Source organism: Microplitis mediator, chromosome 2 (genome assembly GCF_029852145.1).
Source record: "Microplitis mediator isolate UGA2020A chromosome 2, iyMicMedi2.1, whole genome shotgun sequence".
In the NCBI taxonomy this organism is placed as follows: Eukaryota; Metazoa; Arthropoda; class Insecta; order Hymenoptera; family Braconidae; genus Microplitis; species Microplitis mediator.
The window spans coordinates 20,549,689-20,562,047 of NC_079970.1; the positions used below are offsets into that span (position 1 = coordinate 20,549,689).

The window sequence follows — 12,359 nt, forward strand, 5'->3', positions numbered from 1 at the left end:
ACGGTTTATTTTCTCACACGATCATAATTACAAGGTTAGTCTCCGTAGATCGCGCGGATTTAATCAATGGATTAACATCATGAATATATATATATATGGTTGTTGGCCTTGAATAATTCACCAAGATACCAGTCTCTGTCTCACTTTAAAGTGCAACGCTCTCATATTATTACTGATGTTGCTGTTGATTTATTCTTTCATTGCTAAATTTCCTTTGACGATGATAAAATAAGTTTTAACTCAACACAGCTACCGATCCTACTCGGGTGTAATATATAATATAATATAATATAATAGAGAACCCTCGTTCATTTACAAGCTCTCTTACCTTTTTGAAATAACTACAAAAAGTAATTCATGATAATAAAAAAAAGAAATTTAATAAAAAATGTGTAATGATAGAAAATAAAAATAAAAAGAGTGTAGATAATAAAGATAAAAATAAAGCGTAAAAACAAGTGTACTATGGCTGATAAAAAAGTAAGTACTCAGGTGAAATTTTTGATTCGACACGGGTATTATTATTATTGCTTATGCCTCACTTGACTTCTCGCGGGCCCTCGAGCACCGCGGCCTCAGTTCAATACAACTAAAGTCTTCTCAACACTAGTTCAGTTTAGTTTTACACAGCCGTAGCTAAGACCGGAGCGAAGCTAAAGTGTCTGGATGCGCATAGAGGAAAAAGATAAAACGAGAAAGAGGGAAAGACTGTATATATATATACAAACATATAAGAGGCGCGAGCGGTGTTAGACAATGAAATGGCTCGAGTTCCCATGGACGGATAGCCAGAAGATGGAAGGCGCGGCAATTACGCGGTAATTCGCAGGTGTTGTGAGAAAATGGCGGACAGAGGTGGATGCTTTCTGCCTTAATCGCAGTAATTTTTCAACCATTATATACATACACTCATATATACATATATATACACACAACATTATAAACGAAAGAAAAAAAAAAAATACACGTATCGATATCAGCTCTAATATACTTGTATTAATTTTTCCGCACAATACCGTACATACAAATAAATATCAATTATCAACATTAAATACACGACATTATTGCACATGATAGCGATTTCTTAAGGACAATGTCCGATGATAAATTAATCTATTAATGTATGAAATATTTTTTATTGCCGTTACACTGGTATGGTATTACCATGATAATGGCGGTATGGTATAATAGAAAGACATTTTGTATCGAGAGTGATTAGTCATGGTTTTTTATATTTTTTAGTAGTACGAAGTTGTGTTATTGTAGTAATAATGATAATAATAATAGTAAACCTCTTAATGCGATATCAAGTGTGACAGGCTGTATACGGGGGCACGTGTGTTATATTAGTACACAATACACACGATGAGGAATAATCGAAATTCAGAAGCGTACGGCTCGATGTTAGCTCGTGCGACAGACATGGGCTCTTGTATATCAAGTGTCTGTTGATCGATCGATTGTCACTGGAATGCAGATACTAGGTGTGCTGTCTGGGTATATGTATATATATGTAGATAATATATATGTATACATGTATGGTAGTAGTGCACTTTATCACTCTTTCCGACGCTTTTGATGCTACTCTGACGGATATAATTTTGCCGATGAATAAACGATTTCACTTTAATTATACTGTCACGACTCGCGATGATATATATATGTGTGCATGTATTTTTTGACGGTGTTATCTGTATGTTTAATACTTTTACATAGAGTTGGTAAAGAGCTTTATTGTGGATAATTCTTAAGGTGACGTTAAGTTGTTAAATCCGTCGCGGGCAATGATTACTTAAGGCTTCTAGATTCTAGATTAACCTTTAGGCTGCATTTAAAATTTTTGTTTTAACCTTTGAGGATTTATCTTCGGCTACTTGTTTTTTATAAAGAAATTTTAATTGGCTATCTTGATATAAGCGAGCACTAATTAGTTTATACTTTCATACTTTTTTTTACTCTTATGATAAATGGAGTTTAAATTATTAATGGTGCGTTGAAAAAATTTTATTAATGATTGACAAAAAAAATTTCACCTTTCGGTTGAGTAAAACGTTTTTGGGACTGGAAAACGGAGCGAATTTTTTTTGGTCAAAGGCATTTAGTTTTAATTAAAATGGATATTGTTAAGAAATTGTTTAATAACTTTTTTTTTAATGTCTCAATTAATTTTTGTTGCTTGAATTTAAAATAATAAATTATATTTCCAGCCTTGAATTTAACAAAATAAGAAAATTTTTTTTTAATAAAAAGTTTGCTCCAAAAATAAAAGTTTTTTCAATAATTTGTATTTGTGATCATTATTTTGTTGCTAATAATCTTTGCTGTAAATCTTGAAAATTACAAAAAATTGTTTTTTTGTTTTTGTAAAAAATATTTCACTCCAAAATTAATTTTTTTTTTTCAGTTACGACTGTTCTAATTTTTGATTGATTGAATTTTTTTAATTCAAATTTAGAATGACATGGAAAATAATTTTTTTTAACTTTCGATAAAATTAAAAATGCTCCAAAAATAAAAAAATAAAAATTCACTCAATTTGTATTCATATTTATCAATTTTTAGTTGATTTTTTTTAATATGTATTCGGATTTAAACAAAAAAAAATTTTCGTAATATATCTATGAGTGTGAATGTAGCAGACATCAGACAAATCTAAAATTATAAATAAATAGAGTAATCAATTAATAAAATAAAATTTAAAAAAAATGCACATATAAAAAATGTTGAAATTAATAAGTGAATTTTTTATAAATATTATTTTTAAAATTATTTACTCTATTTATTTGAAATTTTAAATTTGTATGATGTCCGCTCCATTTATGATTCTGAAGTTAGCCGACGTCTAATAATTTTTGGATACATATTTTCAATAAACATAAATTATTAAAAAAAAATATTTTAAAAAATTGCACCTATAGATTTTTTAATTTTTTACATGTGCCTTTTTTCATAATTGATTTGTTGAAAAAATAATTCATAAATTTTTAATTGTTTGCTAACTTCAGAATCATATTATATTCACACTCGTGTATATCTAAAAATTTAATGTCGCTCTCAAGCATGAAATTTTTTTATAGCCATTTCAAATAGAAGAACTATTCTTCAAAAGTAAAATAGAAGGTCTGTTTAAGTGTATCCTCATATTTTGTAACCGTTTTCCTGTTTCGAACAATACCATACTAAAAAGAAGTAAAATTTTCCAAACATAAACCAGACGCGGATTGAAAAAAATTTTCCAACTAAAATTAGATACCAAAAAGATAAGTGTGTACAGAAATATTATCCTATATTGTATAGAACATATATCATTATTATTATATGGTTTTTTAAGTTAAACCACACAAAAGGTCGGTTATCTTTAATAACATTGAAAAGTATCATTGACCCTTCTCGTAATCTCGGCATATGAGCTCTAAGATCCTTGTATAGCGTAGAGTACAACAAAATTTCTTTTCACTCTTGTGTTTTGTTAACAGAAAAAATAATAATAATGAAAAAAAAAAAAAAGATCAAAGGTGAGACTGTACTGTGTGACGTATAAACCAAGTAAGATTTTAAGAGGAACAAGATGACGATAGACAGATGGTTGTTATAGAGAAGAGATTCTCTTTCTTATTAAACAAGAGATCTCTCAAAGGGGAAAGGTGCTGTTGTATATACATCTATATGTTCATATACATATTATATGTATATATAATAATAATATGTATATATTACTATGCTGCGGTTAAGCGAGAAAAAAGCTGAGTCAGGAACATCATCGATGGGATACGGGATAAGTTTCGCTGCAATCAGCCCGTCTTAACCGTTAGTTTTTATTCGCGGATCAAAAATTCCACATATTATATATTTTTTATAAATTCCTTATTTCGCTTCATTTTTACTGTCATTTTTGTTTATTTGAATTACTCTTTTTTTTTACTTTAATTAAAATTCATTTTTATTTACTCCAAAAAATCACCGACGGTGTTTATGACATATATTTAAATATATATGCATATGTATATATATATATATATATATAATAGTTTATGCTGTTTTTAAATATATCACTCACTCTTAAATAATTTATTTATCATCGCAATAGAAAATGTTTGAAAACTGAAGGAAATTGAAATTTTTCAGTGGCGCGAATTTTTAAATTTAAAATTTCGAAATCACTAATTACTTTTTCGTACAATTATTTTTGTTTACGTAAAAAGAGTAAAACTGGGTAGCCGTTTTAAATTCCCGAATATTAAGCGAAAAAATATCAGTGGCCGTTGAATATTAATATGAACTTAAATAAAATTTCATGTTTCCTGGAATTCTCATGATTAATCAGAGAGCAAGAATTATTGCAAAAATATATTTATTAAAACAGTAAATTTGCGGTGATGATAAAAGTCAAATAAACTTATCAATTAAAATTTTTATCGATCAAATCATTATTTATTAACTTGAAGTAGAATTTATAACTGGAGATTTACTCCAAAATATAAATTTTTTTAAATATTCGCGGGTATTTAAAATTCCTGTCAGTTCATTGGCAGATAAATTTATTCACATACACTACAAAATTTCAGAGAAAAATAATTTAAAAAACTGGAACTGATTTTTGAAATTTTTAAAATTCGCGCGCTCCAAAAATTATTGGCGCTCAAATCGCGCTCTTTATTTCACGATCATTCTAGACATTTTCGTGTGAAATTAAAATTAAAAAAATATATAAATGTATGTACATTTACATATATTTCGAAGACAGCACACGAGACAAATATTTATAATTTCCTCGCAATGTAAATGAAAATAAAATTTTTCCCAGGACAAAAGTGACATCACACATAAAATTATTTTTTCGCATGAAAAATTTTTTTCCACGAACATAATAATTATATACACATACAATAGACCCATTATTTTTATACCAGTCAAATAAAAAGTAAAAACACTTTTCACGACACAAATTTAAAAAAATCATCGGATAAATTTGAAAAAATATTTAAATAAAAAAATTACTCACTGGTTGAATGAATCCAGAAAAATTGGCGCACATACTTTCCAACTTAAAAATATATATCACTATCACTTGTATTTAAACAGATTTGAATTTTAAATATAAATGAAAATATACACAACAAAATGCACGTTGGCCTCAAACTTTACTGACAACTAAAATCCCAGGACCAGTTGCTACCAAGTCCCCAGTCAGGTAATGGTCAAAAATCCACCAGCAGGACTAGACATCCATCGGTCAGAACAAATATATGGATATATAACGACTACAAAGTGTTAAATTTACGGTACTGGTACAAGCACACAACACAACACACACAGTAACTAAGGACAGGCAGCGTGTGATGGTCGGAGAATCTGTAGCGGCCTGCAATCCTCACACAGGGTAAAGATATCCTGCAGTTTCTTTGTACTTTGCCGCAACTGGGCTCCAACTTTGATATATAAATAAAATAAAACTCAATACAATCCTCTCTTCTATATAAACCCAGCAGCAGAATCTCTACCCTAGGTTTTTAATTTAACATAAACCTACTGGCACACAGCCGACACCAGCCGCAATCATTTTTTAAATTAATATTCAGTATAACGAAACAATTTCACTCCTCCCCGGCAGTATCCCATTAAAATAATAAAATAAAAAAAAAACTTCACAGTTCAACACTTCACACACTAGCACTCACGTTTCCTTAATCCTTATTCGTTAAAATAATAAAATAAATCCAATAAATATATATAATCCAGAGTTTAAGATTTTGAAAAATAAACTGCATGAATCCAGTGCAGCCTCACGATTTACGAGTCGTAATTTAAATTTTATACTATTACATTTTTTTTATTTCACTAGTTGTGATTTTATTTAGATATATATAATATATATGTCGCGATATATTTATTTAAATAGACAGCGATGAGCTCGATCCGCTCTTGACTGCGTCAGCGGCGAAACTAACCACCAGCGGGGTGAAAGAGCGTCGCTCATCCCCACCACGGAGCACAAGAGTGTTTTTCCCCCACTCTAGTGAAAGGTAACCCGGCGTTGCCGCTCGACCCGGTCGTTCGTTGTTGGTACAGTATATATCTATATATATATGCTCTCTCACTCACAACCAAACTCTTCTCCACACTCTACAGTCTACACTTCATACATATATATATATATACAAGTGACTATTCGTATTCACGTTATGTCTGTACTTGCTTTACCTCTATACTGTACTCGATCTCACTCTGCAAAGTCTTCTGTGCTCTGTTAGCTTGCAGAACCCGATTGTGAACTGAACGCTTTCCTCTTCTCCCACTTTACTTAAACTACTACAGGACAGAGAGCAGAGAGCTACGGATAGGAACGACGGTGACTACCAACACTAAGATGACATGACTCGTATGTATATGTACGTAAACCCGATTCTTCTCCCACTTGGACAATAACTGATCTGCGCGCTCTCTTGCGCATCATCCTACGTCCTGTCGTAGTCATCTTCGTCTTGTATTCGCATTCGCAGTCCTGGTCGTCATCATCATCCTCGTCGCAGCAGTCCGTGGTTGTCTTTACAATCCTCATTCTCTTTCCCATTGGTACTCACTCTGGTTAATCTCAAACACGCTGGCGTTGTCTCTTTCACAGGTAAGGCGACTGGCAAATGCGTTCGGTATCTCTGTACTGGCCACCAAATCAACCAGACGCGCGAGAGTAAAGAGGCTGAGTGGTGGGTAAAGGAGTATGGAGAGGAGTAACAAAAAGAATAAGAGGTACGGGGATACCGTTAGGATTCAGTCTTATGGACAACTGAAGGTACTTCTTGCGAGTTTGAGATAACGTACCCAAGGTCTTTTCCACTCAGTGTCTCACGTGAGAAATGAGTGATGTATCAGTGAAAAAATTTTTTACCCTCATAATTTATATTTTTTATTTTTACTGGATTTATTTATAGACGCAGTTAATTTTTGCATTTCGTAGCTTGTAATATATGAGACGATAAAGTAGCACGAATTTGCGTCTCGGTGAATTTACCTAGACACGCTGCTCTGTGTTGTGTTGGAAGGTATCGCGCGACTAAATTTATTTCACCGTATCTAGTATATAGTCTGAAGATGTACATGTGTGCATCTATGTGTATCGTATATGTAAGTATGTGTGGGTATAAATGGGTGAGTATGTTGGTGAAAACCACCCCCGGACAAAAGAGGCCACCTTCTATCTCGGCAATCGCATAAACAAGCCGGATCGCGATCTTATAACTCGCGAAAATGTACGATCTACTGAGCGGGTGGATTTAAAGTTACCTCTATACTATATCGCTCTCACTGTACGCCATTCAACTTTGAAAGCGAACGAGAGACTTTATGCCGTTTAATTTTTTTATTTTTAAATAAATTTATCTTTTGATATCATAAATGTTATTTTTATTTTTCATTTTTTTTGTTGCTGCTTTTTATGTTAAATAATTGAGAAATAAAAATTAAAAATTAAAATTAACAGTTATGTATTTATAATAAGTGGACACTTACGTGATGGCTGTCAATCGTTAATTCTGTTGGCTCGGTGCGAGTGGTTGTTCTATTATCTGAAATGATAAAAATGGCGACGTTACTAACGTGATACGAATCTAGCACGCAAAAAAGAAATTACACATGGCTATTGCTCTTTCCTACTCATTCTGTTACATATATTTAGTATATATGTATCGCTCGCAGATTTGCATTCGAGGGATTTCCATAATCCATTCTAATGCCTGTGATCCTATTATTGAGGGATTTAAAATTTTTATTTTGTTTATACACTATATGCAGATAAAAGTTGACAATGAGGTTTGTCGATTGTAAAAATACACTTGCAATAAATCATTTTCCAAAAGCGCATTTACATTTTTTTTCACTTTATACCCGTTTAAATATTACATATGTCAAAATTATTCATCAGTTAGTGTATTAAATTTACCTTTATTTTTTTTTTCGGGATCATATAAATTGTTTATTGTTGTAGAGAATATTCAAACACAATAAAATTCGAGTGAGTACATTGTTGAGTGCGTAACACGTATCGAATGCATTTCGCATGACATCTTATTCATATACCGGTTCGTAGCCTCCACACGTTTTATTTTCTTTTCAAATCCATTCTCATCAAACAATGTAAATATAAATATATATCATTTTGAATTTTTTTTTTAAACTCGCTATTAAAAATCAGTTAGTATAAATTTCAAAAAATTCTTGTGGTTACCGCCGGGTTCGCGATGAGTTTCAATGCGATGACATAATTTTTTTTTTTTTATTTAAAAACGGGAAGTTTTTAAATTGTGAATTCATAAATTTTTTTTTAAATACATTTTTTTGTCATGATACTGAAGTTAGCAGACGTCTAATAGTTTTTGGATTTTTTTTAAGCCGATAAATTATAAAAAAAAAATATTTTAAAAAATTGCACTTATAGTATTTTTAATTTTCTGCATGTGCATATTTTTAGTTTTTTTTTCTCTAATTGATTTTTTGAAAAAAAAAATCCGAAAATTTTTAATTGTCTGCTAACTTCAGGATCATTTTTTAGTCGACTGTCAAAATATTTACAAAATTGACTGATTTTTATTTCTAATCTCAAAGTTTTAACAGCAAAAATATTCAATTCTGTATTTTATAGGGTGAAAGTCCTATTTGTGGCCACTGCTCGATTTTTGGACATTTAATACTTTATTTTAATTAATGAAAAAGTATAAAAAAAAATTTCCATTGTAATAGTGTGATAAAAAGTATTTTGTACCCATGTAAAAAATTAATTATGTCACTGCGTATTGACAAATGATTTTATTTAAATTTCTCATTTGTCCAAAACTGGCCCTAAAGTGGCCAAAAACTGTACGTCTGCCCTATAACGCGAACATCAAAAAATTCAGAGTGATGTAAAATTCAAATTAAAGGCTGTAACGAAAAAATAATTTTTCAAAATTATTTATATTTTTATAGAGATGAAAATAAAAAATAAAATATAATTTTATTTAAATGGTTTAAAAAATAATGAAAAACTTATTTTCCGGTTATTATATAAACGTAGGTTGTATAAATTTATTATTTAAAATTTATAACTGAAAAGGGAGAATCGAAAAATAAGGGGCGAATGACCGGGAAGAGTGGAGTGCCAACTTAATGAGGGACAACCCACTTAAAACCGTTTGTTTTTTGGATCCACTGACACGGGACTATACAGAAAAATACCTGAGACTGTTTCCTACGTACGTTACAGTGTGACGTCCTCAGCACCCGCATTAAAAGATAAAATGAGAGTATAAAAAACCGAGGAAGAAGAAAACGGAATAACATGTACTTGTTCTTTTTCATTATTTATTCATTTATTTTTTGCTACTCGGTATCTATTTTTCTTTCTACTCCCTCGTCTACATTTCGAATGTTATTAACAGTTTGTTTCCAACTCATTACACTTTAACCTTAACAATTTACTCGTTAAATTACACGTGATTCGAGTTGCAATTTTTGTTCATTTATTTTATCCTCGGATTTTTATTTTTTCACTACACGAATAATTTACGCAGGATAAAAGTTTTTCCTCCAATAGATAAATTTAATTTTTTCTTATTTTATAAAATGAAATATTTGATATTTTCTGGATAATATGCATTATATATTCAGAGAGTTTATGTTACATATATATTTTTTTCTACGTGCCATCAACAGACACAAGCTTGTCTGTTTTTACGACATGCAATTTTCCTGATGCTACTAAAATTAATTTTTTTTTTAATTATTTAAAGAGGATATATAAATATATAAAAAAAATTAGCTGATTGAAACGCATTCTCTTTGATAATTTTTAATACTAATTTATTGATGCATTTATTTAATTTAATGGCATTACAAATTCATAATTTAAAAATGCGTATCATATTTTCGAATCATTGAATCAATGATTCGTTAATATTGAAATGTTTTATAAATCATAATTATGATTAATGAATATTACAAATAATAAGTCATTGTATTTTAATGTAATTACAATATTCGTAATTTAAAAAAATGATAAAGCAGATTTACTAAGCCCATATAGATTAGTTGGATAAGAATCTCAATAAAACGTAAAACATTCTAAATAATTAAACGACTGAAATTTATAAAAATTTGCCCGATTTATTTGCATTTTTGTTGTAATTCGAAATGCATTTTTTATATAAATATTTGAGTAACAAAAAATAAACAAGACAAACATCCGAAAAAAATAGTAAATGAAAAAATATTTAGCTGGAGGTAAACAATATTTTTTATTTATTAAACAAATATAAATATGTAATAAATATGTAGGGTAGGGAATACTAAAATGGCCGATCCGGTCAAGGTGGAATAATATAGTGAAATTTCAGATATTATGTATAACATTTCGAACACCAGCCTCAGTCAATTATAAGAAAATAATTTTTTTCTAGACTGTTTTAATTTACTCCGAAAAAAATGAGAATAAGATCAGAAATATTTGAGATTTTATATTTTTCAAATTAGGGGAAGGAGGGAGGGGAGCAAAACGGGGTAACCCCAAAATTTTATATTCTAAATGATTTTTAAACATTTCAAAATCACTTTTGTAAATATAGTTAAGCGTTATTTTGAATTTTTCTTGTTAAACTTCTTCAAAAATCAATTGTCAGTTGAAAAATATTAATGACGTTTGTTTTATGATAAAAACTATTAAAAATTGGTTTTTCTTCTTTTGTATCCAATAATCATGTAAATTATAATTTTTCTTCAAGTAAATGACTTGCAAAAAAAAATTTAACTTAATCAAGTTCATTTAAAATCCAGAATTTTTTTTTTTTTACCTTTTTTAGAGGGTACCCCATTTTGCCCGCAAAAATGAAAAAAAATTTTTTTTTAACGGTAACTGAAAATTTTTTCTATTTACTTTGAATTTCATTAAAACAAAAAGGATTTAGAGTCCTCGAAAACTTGGTATTTCCTTAAGCGCCCCTTTTGCCCCTCCCTCCCTCCCCTATCTACAGTTTTTAAAAAATTAAAATGACAAAGTTTTTTTTTTCTCCGCAATACTTATTTCCTTCCTGTCCATTTTACTCCGACTTACGATATGTGTAAATTTCATACCCATTAAAATTATCAAATCAATGATGAAAATATATTTTCCCATGAAATTTTACCGTCACTTTATTTATAAACTAATAAAATCCTCAGTGGTCCATTTTAATGCCACTTTTAGATACTTGCATTTTATTTCAAACGATACATCTATAAATATTATATAAGCATACAAATATCCATTTATTTGTATAAAGTATTGAGAAAAAATTTTTTTTAGATCCACAAAACGCAATAATATCTTTTTCATATATTTATATGTGTCCTCACTACCCTCACATATGTATTTCCCAAATATACACGAAGCTAGGTATATATATATATTGGCAGGCATTTTACTAAACCAGATATTGCGTTTTGAGATGGAGCAAAGTCAGTCATGCATCCTGGATGCTGATCGAAAACGTTTATACTCGGTTGAACGTAAAACGGATGAGCTAGTGAAAACAGGAAGTGCACTTGTACGCGCGAGAATATTATGATTCGCGGTGTCCTGTCATCCCACGTAGAATATACGCGTCGTTCTCTATCCATCTCTATACACCCATCCATATATTATATATCCATTTCTACTGTACGCGTGACATTTTCATCGTATCGTGAAAACTAAATACGGTTTATCATTTATATTGACACATATATATATCTATCCATGTTGACTATATTTAATATCGATTTCAACAATATCCGTTGCCGAAAAAAATGTTAAAATAAAAATTAACACATTATATATCAAGTTTTTAATTTAAAAATTTTTAATTACGACAGACTTTAAATTTAATAATGTAATCGATATTATTTTGTGTATGTGAAACATATAATACGACAGTAAATGAGCTGACACGGTGGCTTATACGACGACGACGACGACGACAAAGGATATAAAGAGACGCTATATAATATTATATATTATAAAGCGTTCTAAATATACATACATATATATATATACATATAGTTTTGTTAGTAAATCATTTGTGTGTACCCTGTGAGCGGTAGATAGCAAATAACAATACCTGGGGACGTAGGGCCTTAATTAAGTGTATATTAATCAAAGTTGGTTGCCCGTCGTCCAACTAACCAACGAACGAACGAACGCGAAGCCCTTGGCTTTAATACTTCCTCTTCATTATTATACTGCCATATTATATACTCTAATACCAATATTATCCGATACAGCGGCGCTCACTTAGTTTTATAGAATATACATATACAAATATATATATATGTGTATGCACAAGTACATCTACTCTTGTCTTTTATATGCTTATTGA

The 12,359-nt window shown here is 30.0% G+C and overlaps 1 protein-coding gene across 8 annotated transcripts in view; it reads right to left on the bottom strand.

The window, feature by feature from the left end:
* Positions 1 to 12,359, bottom strand: part of LOC130663647 (latrophilin Cirl-like) — a 155,163-nt gene that overhangs the window by 98,167 nt on the left and 44,637 nt on the right. For 3 of the 8 annotated variants that reach the window (XM_057463000.1, XM_057463005.1, XM_057463004.1), the window contains exon 1: positions 5,003 to 5,953. The gene's annotated coding sequence lies outside the window, so the exon portion shown is untranslated. Of the gene's footprint in view, positions 1 to 5,002; positions 5,954 to 7,506; positions 7,563 to 12,359 lie in introns of those variants that run through there. The other 5 variants (XM_057463001.1, XM_057463002.1, XM_057462997.1 and 2 more) reach the window with 2 other exon arrangements.